This window comes from Solanum dulcamara, chromosome 8 (assembly GCF_947179165.1).
Source record: "Solanum dulcamara chromosome 8, daSolDulc1.2, whole genome shotgun sequence".
Lineage (NCBI taxonomy): Eukaryota > Viridiplantae > Streptophyta > Magnoliopsida > Solanales > Solanaceae > Solanum > Solanum dulcamara.
In genome coordinates, this window is record NC_077244.1 from 43,105,525 (window position 1) to 43,113,692 (window position 8,168).

The window sequence follows — 8,168 nt, forward strand, 5'->3', positions numbered from 1 at the left end:
TTTGGATATAGCCCCATTTATAGATTCTGGAGGTAACTCGTGACTTGTACCCACTTTTGAATGATAAGGGCCTTGAAGTAGTTGAACTACGACCCTTAAGCCTTCTATAGGTTGAATAGTGTTGGAATGTGTAAGCTCATATACCTAGGGGCTCTTGAACATGCTGTATGGTGATATCTAAGGGATGTTTGATATGTTATCGAGTTTTGCGTGCATGTATATGCATTATTATATATATATGGATCGGGTCAAACGTACCTCGACACATTTTGCTATGTAGGGATAGGGTCGTACGTTCCACGACAGATTATGCATTATACAGATTGGGCCATCGTACCTCGGCATTATTATGCATCATAAGGATCGGGCTGTCATACCTCGGCATTATTATGCATTATATGGATCGGGTCGTCGTACCTCAGCATTGTTATACGATATACGGATCGGGCTGTCATTCCTCAACATTATTATATGATACATGGATCGGGCCGTCGTTCCTCGGCATATACTTTCTATATACAGGGATCGGACTGTACGTTCCACAGCGTTAATGGCATATTTATACCTATCATGATAGATGATGTGTTTGTAACACCGGGTCCACAAGTGGGCCGGATACGATACATGATAATGGTATACATGACTTCATTTTATGAGATGCGGGTACAGTACCCTATTAAATGCTATGCTTGGTTTCCTGCATCCATGTTTCAGTTGTTATCTCAAGTTATGTTATGCTTATATACTCAGTACATGTATCGTACTGACCCCCCTTTTTTGTTGGGGGCTGCGTTTTATACCCGCAGGTACAGATGTTCATTTCGGCGATCCGCCAGTGTAGGATTTCCGCTCAGCTATGTTGGAGGTGCCCCACTGTTTCGGGGCCTAGCTTTTGGGTACTGGTCCTGCGATGTATATATTTGTTTATGAAGGGGTAAGGCGGGGGCCCTGTCCCGCCATATATTGTCGTTCCTATTCTTAGAGGTTTGTAGACATGTATGTATGGGTTGTTCATGAGTTTATTTCGGCTGTGCCTATACGGCACGTTGTAAATGTTTTTACGTTATGGCAACCCTGTCGGCTTGCATTCTCTTTCATGATACGATATGAATGAAAGAGGCCACAAGTACACGAAAAAGTTTTAACTCATTGGGGTTTTTGTGAGTAGTATCGCTTCGCTCATAGTTCAATTTGACTACAGTTGACAAATATGTATACGGGGGTCTAGGTAGGACCCGAGTCGCGGCCTACGGGGTTGGGTCGTGACAGAAGTGGTATCAGAGTAGTTCGTCCTTGGAGTGTCTACAGACCGTGTCTAGTAGAGTCTTATTTATCGGTGTGTTGTGCACCACATCTATAGACAGGAGGCTACAGGACATTTAGGATGTTACTTTCTTTCGTATCTAGAATCGTGCGATAGAGCTGAGTCATAGGAAATGCAATTCCTCATACTAACTTGTGATTTCAGCAGAAGGGCAACGTCAATAGAAGAAGGGTACTGACGATATTGAAAGTTACACAGCACGCAGGTAAGTAAGGCACGAATGATAGGTGCCAGGTAAGGTATTGAATTACGGTTGACATGTAAAGTTAAAAATTGAAAGAAAAAGTAGACGGAAAGTCTAAGCAGGTGCAGTTCGAGTTGGACATACGAGGTAAGTCCATCTGTTTATACTATTGTTGATATTGGGCGCCCTGTGAGGCTGCGATATGACGTGATATGATACGTATATATGTATCTTTATGCGTATTGGCCCTGTGAGGCACTGTTTTTTTTTTTTTTTTTTGCGTGCAGGTGTTGAGATAGTAAGAAATACAGAGGAAACTCTGTCCAAATTTTCCAGAAATAAAAAGAGAATGAGATATAGGGCTGTAGAATGTCTTGAAAGGTTGTGCCCACAATAACGATGTGAATATAGCAAGGATCGTTATGAAAATAACTACAGCCTAGTGAGAAAGTGGCTAAAGATAGGATGTGGTCAGTGTAATAAGAATATAAGGGTAACTTGGGCGATGCATCTTTGCCTACTTGATCAGCTGCTGGGTCATCGTCTTCTTCGATAGATATACGTCCCACTGGGGAGGGTGCGATCATACCAGCACTAACGTACTGGATCCCATCAAAACTCTGAAGTTAAGCGTGCTTGGGCAAGAGTAATATTGGGAGGGGTGACCCCCTGGGAAGCACTGTGTGGCTGTGATATGAGATGATATGCATGTATATATACACGTTGGTCGTGCATGGCATTGTTGATATAAAGAAGTATTGTGCATACGTAACTCCACCATGAAAAATGATAAGACCCTTTGAGATAGGGGATGTAGCTTTGCAAAACAATTAGCGCATTGTCAATTCATTAAAGGGGGCAAGTGATACCCACCGGGATAAGGCTAGGACTATGACAAATCTTGGGACATCGAGCGTTGGAAGATAAGTACTGCCTATTTGAGAATTGGAAACGACTATAAGCCCTAGCTAGTAGTTGATCAAAATAAATAGAAAGTGGCTTCAAATAAATTGCTACGTGACTCAAGTACCCATAATTAGACTGGATTAGCACTTCATGATTGTGTTAGGTTGTCGTACCTAGGCAACTAAAGGTATGGAAGATATAAAGGAAGGCATAGATATGGTGCAGTATACCGAATGTGTTGGAAAAGAATCATTCGTATTGGAAAATTAGAAAAAAAGGCGTAAGGTAGAATACAACAGATAGTGACCTGGGTACACCCTAAAGGGGGGAAGTGGCTTCAAGTGAGATCCCATACTGACATGAGTTAATATGATCTAAAGGCCAGCAATAAACGGATAGAAGCCATGATACCGGAGATAGTGCGTAGAATTAATAGTAAGGACTTGAATGGTATGACATCAAAGAATAGGTACATACAAAGGGGATGAATACAACAAGAGAATTACGATGAGAACTTAAACATATTGTAAGGAATAGCTAGTCTATACTCGACTGAAGGTCAGATATTGGTAACAAAGTTACTGACTACTAATATTATGGTGTACAAGCAGCAAAAAAAGGAAAGGATGAGAGATCTCTCCTATACTGGAATATGAGGAAACTCAAGGGTAGGTAGAGGAAGGAAGTAAGAAATGATACATGTTTACGTACAAACTAGTATGGTGATGCTAAAGCATCTTTCGGGCTACTTTAACCTCCTACACATGTTCGTGTAAAGGGTACAATATGATGTGTGGTAAAGGAACTGGAAAGAAGTAATGGAAAAGAAATATCACCTGTTCCCTATGCCTACAGGTTATCTACCTTCTTAAATAGACCATATGAGTTAATACAACGCCTATGAACGGCAACCATTACAGAAGAATCTTGAAGCACTCGTAAGACCTTATGAGGCTAGTTAACATTCGGGGACGAATGTTCTAAAGGGGGGAAGGATGTTACACCCCGTACTTTGGTACCTTAGAATGCTTCTTAAGTTTCTCAAGTGTCTGGGAAGGCTTTTAAGTTTCTTAAAAGACGTTATGTGAGTTGGATAGTTTATAATGCTATCAAATAACTCCAAGGAAAGGAGAACAAAATGCTTCATAATAAGGAAGAATGGAAATAAGGTTATAAAAATTCGAAAGAAGTTGGGGGCCGAGAAATGAGTCGTAGGACTCAATTGACTCGCGTAAACTACCAACTTGGAGGTATTACATACTAAGCTACTTGAGTATACATCGAGCTTAAGTAGCAAGGAACACATAGGCTCTTGAAGTAAGACGAGATTACGAGCTCACGAAAGAGAAATAAGGAAACGACGCACCTACTCGAAGCAAGCAGGTGATGCACCTACTTGGACAAGCAGGTGATGCACCTACTTAGGGTCAAGTAGGTGATGCAGCAGCTTGGGGTGGACCCCACTGCCACATGGCAGCATGTGATTGGCCAAATAAGTTGAGGTGGCACCCTAGGAGGCTGCCACGTGTCACCCCTAGGGGGATGCCACGTGGAAGCTTCTAAAGAGATATATATACATTTGTAATATGACTTATACTTCAGTTCTTTATCCAAACTTCAGCCAAGAGCAAGGAGAGAAACGTAGAGAGAAAAAAGAGGCAGCCACGGGTTGCTCCAATTTAAGGTAAGCCCTCCGATTTCGCTCCGTGAATTAATTATTTAGGTATCCCACAGCTACAAGACGGGGTTTAATAGAGTAAAATTACTGTTTGGGGCAGCAAAGAAGGGACACGAACAGTCCGCAACTTTCAGCATGATAAAGAGTTTCTGAAGTTAATTTTCAGCAAGTTTGGGAAGCCGTTTGTTAAGGTAAGGCTTGGTGCTCTTCTCCCACGTTTTGGTAAGGTTTTTACATGATATGAAGGTTTTAATAATGTAAAATCATGGCTTGTATCAGCACCAAACGGATAACAAGCAGTCCACACAATTTCAGCAAGTTTGGAGAAGTTCCGAGGTGCGATTTGGTGAATTTTGACCAATTTCGGGTGAGGTAACGTCTTACCTTCTAATTTGAAGTTTATGGTGTTGTTATAAGGTGTATTAAACACCTTTTAGGCTGCTGTAAGTTTAATAAAATCATGGAAATGCTCGACGATAGACACAATCGAAATTGAAGTCGTCATAGTCAAATTGTAGTCGAAATGAGGCGTTGTGTGTGTTGAGGCTGCTGCTGGTTGTGTGGTGTGTGTTGCAGGGCCTAAATGTGTCATAAAATGTGTGGGGTATCTTCTGGTTGTATACACATAACACCCCCGCTTCGTACGGTAAAAGGTTTTGCAAAACGGAAACTAGAAACCCTATTTTGGTATCGTGGTTTCGAGCGAGTCATTTGCAGGTTGTGTTGTATTATGTTGGTGTGAACTGCTTATATATTTGCTGCAGGTTGTTGTTTTGGTTGGCTATAGTCATTAGGAGTGTGATTGGACATTCGGATAGGACATATTATAGGGGAGATGCTGTCCGATTTTTGTTAACTCGTTAACTAGTTAAGGAACTAGTCGAGAAGACGAGAGAGGAAATGGATTATGTGAACACTCGTGTATAACTTAAGGTGCTGAAAAGTTAAGGGTTGTTGATACTTGCATTACATCCATGTTAAATAGGTTTGGAGGACGACGACGTAGACATGATTAAGAGAAGTCCATACGAGGTATGTGAAGCTTTCTTTTGGCATGTTTTTGGCATAAGTATGTAAATCCATTCCTTCTTTTGGCATGTTTTGGTATAAATATGTAAAGCCTATCTGTTATTTCTTTTGGGCATGTGTTAGATCTATATGATAAAGTGATATGTGTATGAAGCTTGGATAACTCTATTCATTATCTCTGAACATGATTCATGATTCATGATTCATAATTCGTGTTCACTGTTGAATGTTAAGACTCTTAAAGTAGTTAAGCTTCTATTCGTCAAGTCTTCTATATGCTGAGAAGTAGTGTATGTAAAGTTATTCTTACTCTCTTTTGGCATGAATTAGATGTAAGTATTATATATATGAAGTTTGAATTTATTCCACTCTTAAAACTCTGAGTGTGAGTTAAGGCTCTTGTTCACTTCCTACAGATTAGAACTCCTGTAATTTCAAAGTTTCCATGTGATAGGAAATGGTACATGTAAAGCTTGTCTTTTCCTACTTCTAGAAAGACTAGACTAAAGTTACTATAGGACATGTATTTGGATATAGCCCCATTTATAGATTCTGGAGGTAACTCGTGACTTGTACCCACTTTTGAATGATAAGGGCCTTGAAGTAGTTGAACTACGACCCTTAAGCCTTCTATAGGTTGAATAGTGTTGGAATGTGTAAGCTCATATACCTAGGGGCTCTTGAACATGCTGTATGGTGATATCTAAGGGATGTTTGATATGTTATCGAGTTTTGCGTGCATGTATATGCATTATTATATATATATGGATCGGGTCAAACGTACCTCGACACATTTTGCTATGTAAGGATCGGGTCGTACGTTCCACGACAGATTATGCATTATACAGATTGGGCCGTCGTACCTCGGCATTATTATGCATCATACGGATCGGGCCGTCGTACCTCGGCATTATTATGCATTATATGGATCGGGCCGTTGTACCTCAGCATTGTTATACGATATACGGATCGGGCTGTCATTCCTCAACATTATTATATGATACATGGATCGGGCCGTCGTTCCTCAGCATATACTTTCTATATACAGGGATCGGACTGTACGTTCCACAGCGTTAATGGCATATATATACCTATCATGATAGATGATGTGTTTGTAACACCGGGTCCCCAAGTGGGCCGGATACGATACATGATAATGGTATACATGACTTCATTTTATGAGATGCGGGTACAGTACCCTATTAAATGCTATGCTTGGTTTCCTGCATCCATGTTTCAGTTGTTATCTCAAGTTATGTTATGCTTATATACTCAGTACATGTATCGTACTGACCCCCCTTTTTTGTTGGGGGGCTGCATTTTATGCCCGCAGGTACAGATGTTCATTTCGGTGATCCGCCAGTGTAGGATTTCCGCTCAGCTATGTTGGAGGTTCCCCACTGTTTCGGGGCCTAGCTTTTGGGTACTGGTCCTGCGATGTATATATTTGTTTATGAAGGGGTAAGGCGGGGGCCCTGTCCCGCCATATATTGTCGTTCCTATTCTTAGAGGTTTGTAAACATGTATGTATGGGTTGTTCATGAGTTTATTTCGGCTGTGCCTATACGGCACGTTGTAAATGTTTTTACGTTATGGCAATCCTGTCGGCTTGCATTCTCTTTCATGATACAATATGAATGAAAGAGGCCACAAGTACACGAAAAAGTTTTAACTCATTGGGGTTTTTGTGAGTAGTATCGCTTCGCTCATAGTTCAATTTGACTACAGTTGACAAATATGTATACGGTGGTCTAGGTAGGACCCCAGTCGCGGCCTACGAGGTTGGGTTGTGACAGAAGTGGTATCAGAGCAGGGCCCATGGGGGTCTCGCAGACCATATACCTCAATCACAATATCTCATTATCCTTGCCACCTCCTCGTGGTCAAGGGATCACAATGCATCCACTACTCTGCCGGAAAACTGCCTCGGTCAGGGACTCAAGATACAAAGGTTAGGATCACAATGCATCCACTACCCTACCGGAAAACTGCCTCGGTCAGGGACTCAAAATACAAAGGTTGGGATCACAATGCATCCACTACCCTGCTGGAAAACTGCCTCGGTCAGGGACTCAAGATACAAAGGTTTAAAGGTGTTTCATTTTCTTTCTCAAAAAGAATTTCCATATTTCTCAACTTCCCATGTTTCATGATATGATGAATGAGGATGAATGCATCAAAACACATATGCATGGAAGTAATAATCAACTCACATGTGGTATAAGGTTCAAAGTCCTCAAAACTTAACCTACACATGATATTTACCCTCAATAAATAGTAACGGGAAGAACACACTTTCATTTAAATATTCCCCCTTTCTCAATAATATTTCAATACTCAAGTATTCTCAAAACCCCCAACTCAATCTCTCAGGCGGCATCACAAGTCAAATAATATACTGAAGCCTCTCTCTTAGGCAAATCATAATTCACATGCTCTCAAAGAAAATAAGATAACAAATAAGGCCCCCACACGGGCTATGTAATACAAATAAACCCCATCACGGCAACACATTAATAAATAAGCCTCCACACGGACATCACAATATATATAACATTCTCAACTCATACTACAACCCCATCCCTAAGTCTATAACATATGAATGACTAATTACCCCATCTCAATCTAAAAGAAAGATAGCCAAACCTACCTCAATTGCCGAAACCGCACTCGAATACCTCCACCGGACAAGCAACTCTCAAATTCAGCGCTTGGAATGACAACCCACTATCAACAATGAAACATACATGTCACAAGGAGTCCAATGACACCCATATTGATAGGTTTCGGAACCGGGGGTAAAATGGTCCAAAAATTAACTATTTTCGAAAAGGGTTAAAACTGGAAATTTATTGAACAATCCCATTCTATTGGTAATAAGGAACTCATGGTTGAAAAACCCATAAAAATAGAGTTCAAAACAAGTTGGAAATCACAATTTTCCTTAAATTCGGATTAGGGAAGAAACAGAGATTTTTAGGGTTTGTAACTAAAATTTAAGAGTTAAAATCGTCAAAACCTTAATTAAAAGGGAAGGTTTTAGGTCA

General features: G+C 40.7%; 1 pseudogene; it reads left to right on the top strand.

The window, feature by feature from the left end:
- Positions 1-2,083: 2,083 nt before the first annotated feature.
- LOC129901860 (5S ribosomal RNA) lies at positions 2,084-2,204 on the top strand (annotated as a pseudogene).
- Positions 2,205-8,168: the final 5,964 nt, after the last annotated feature.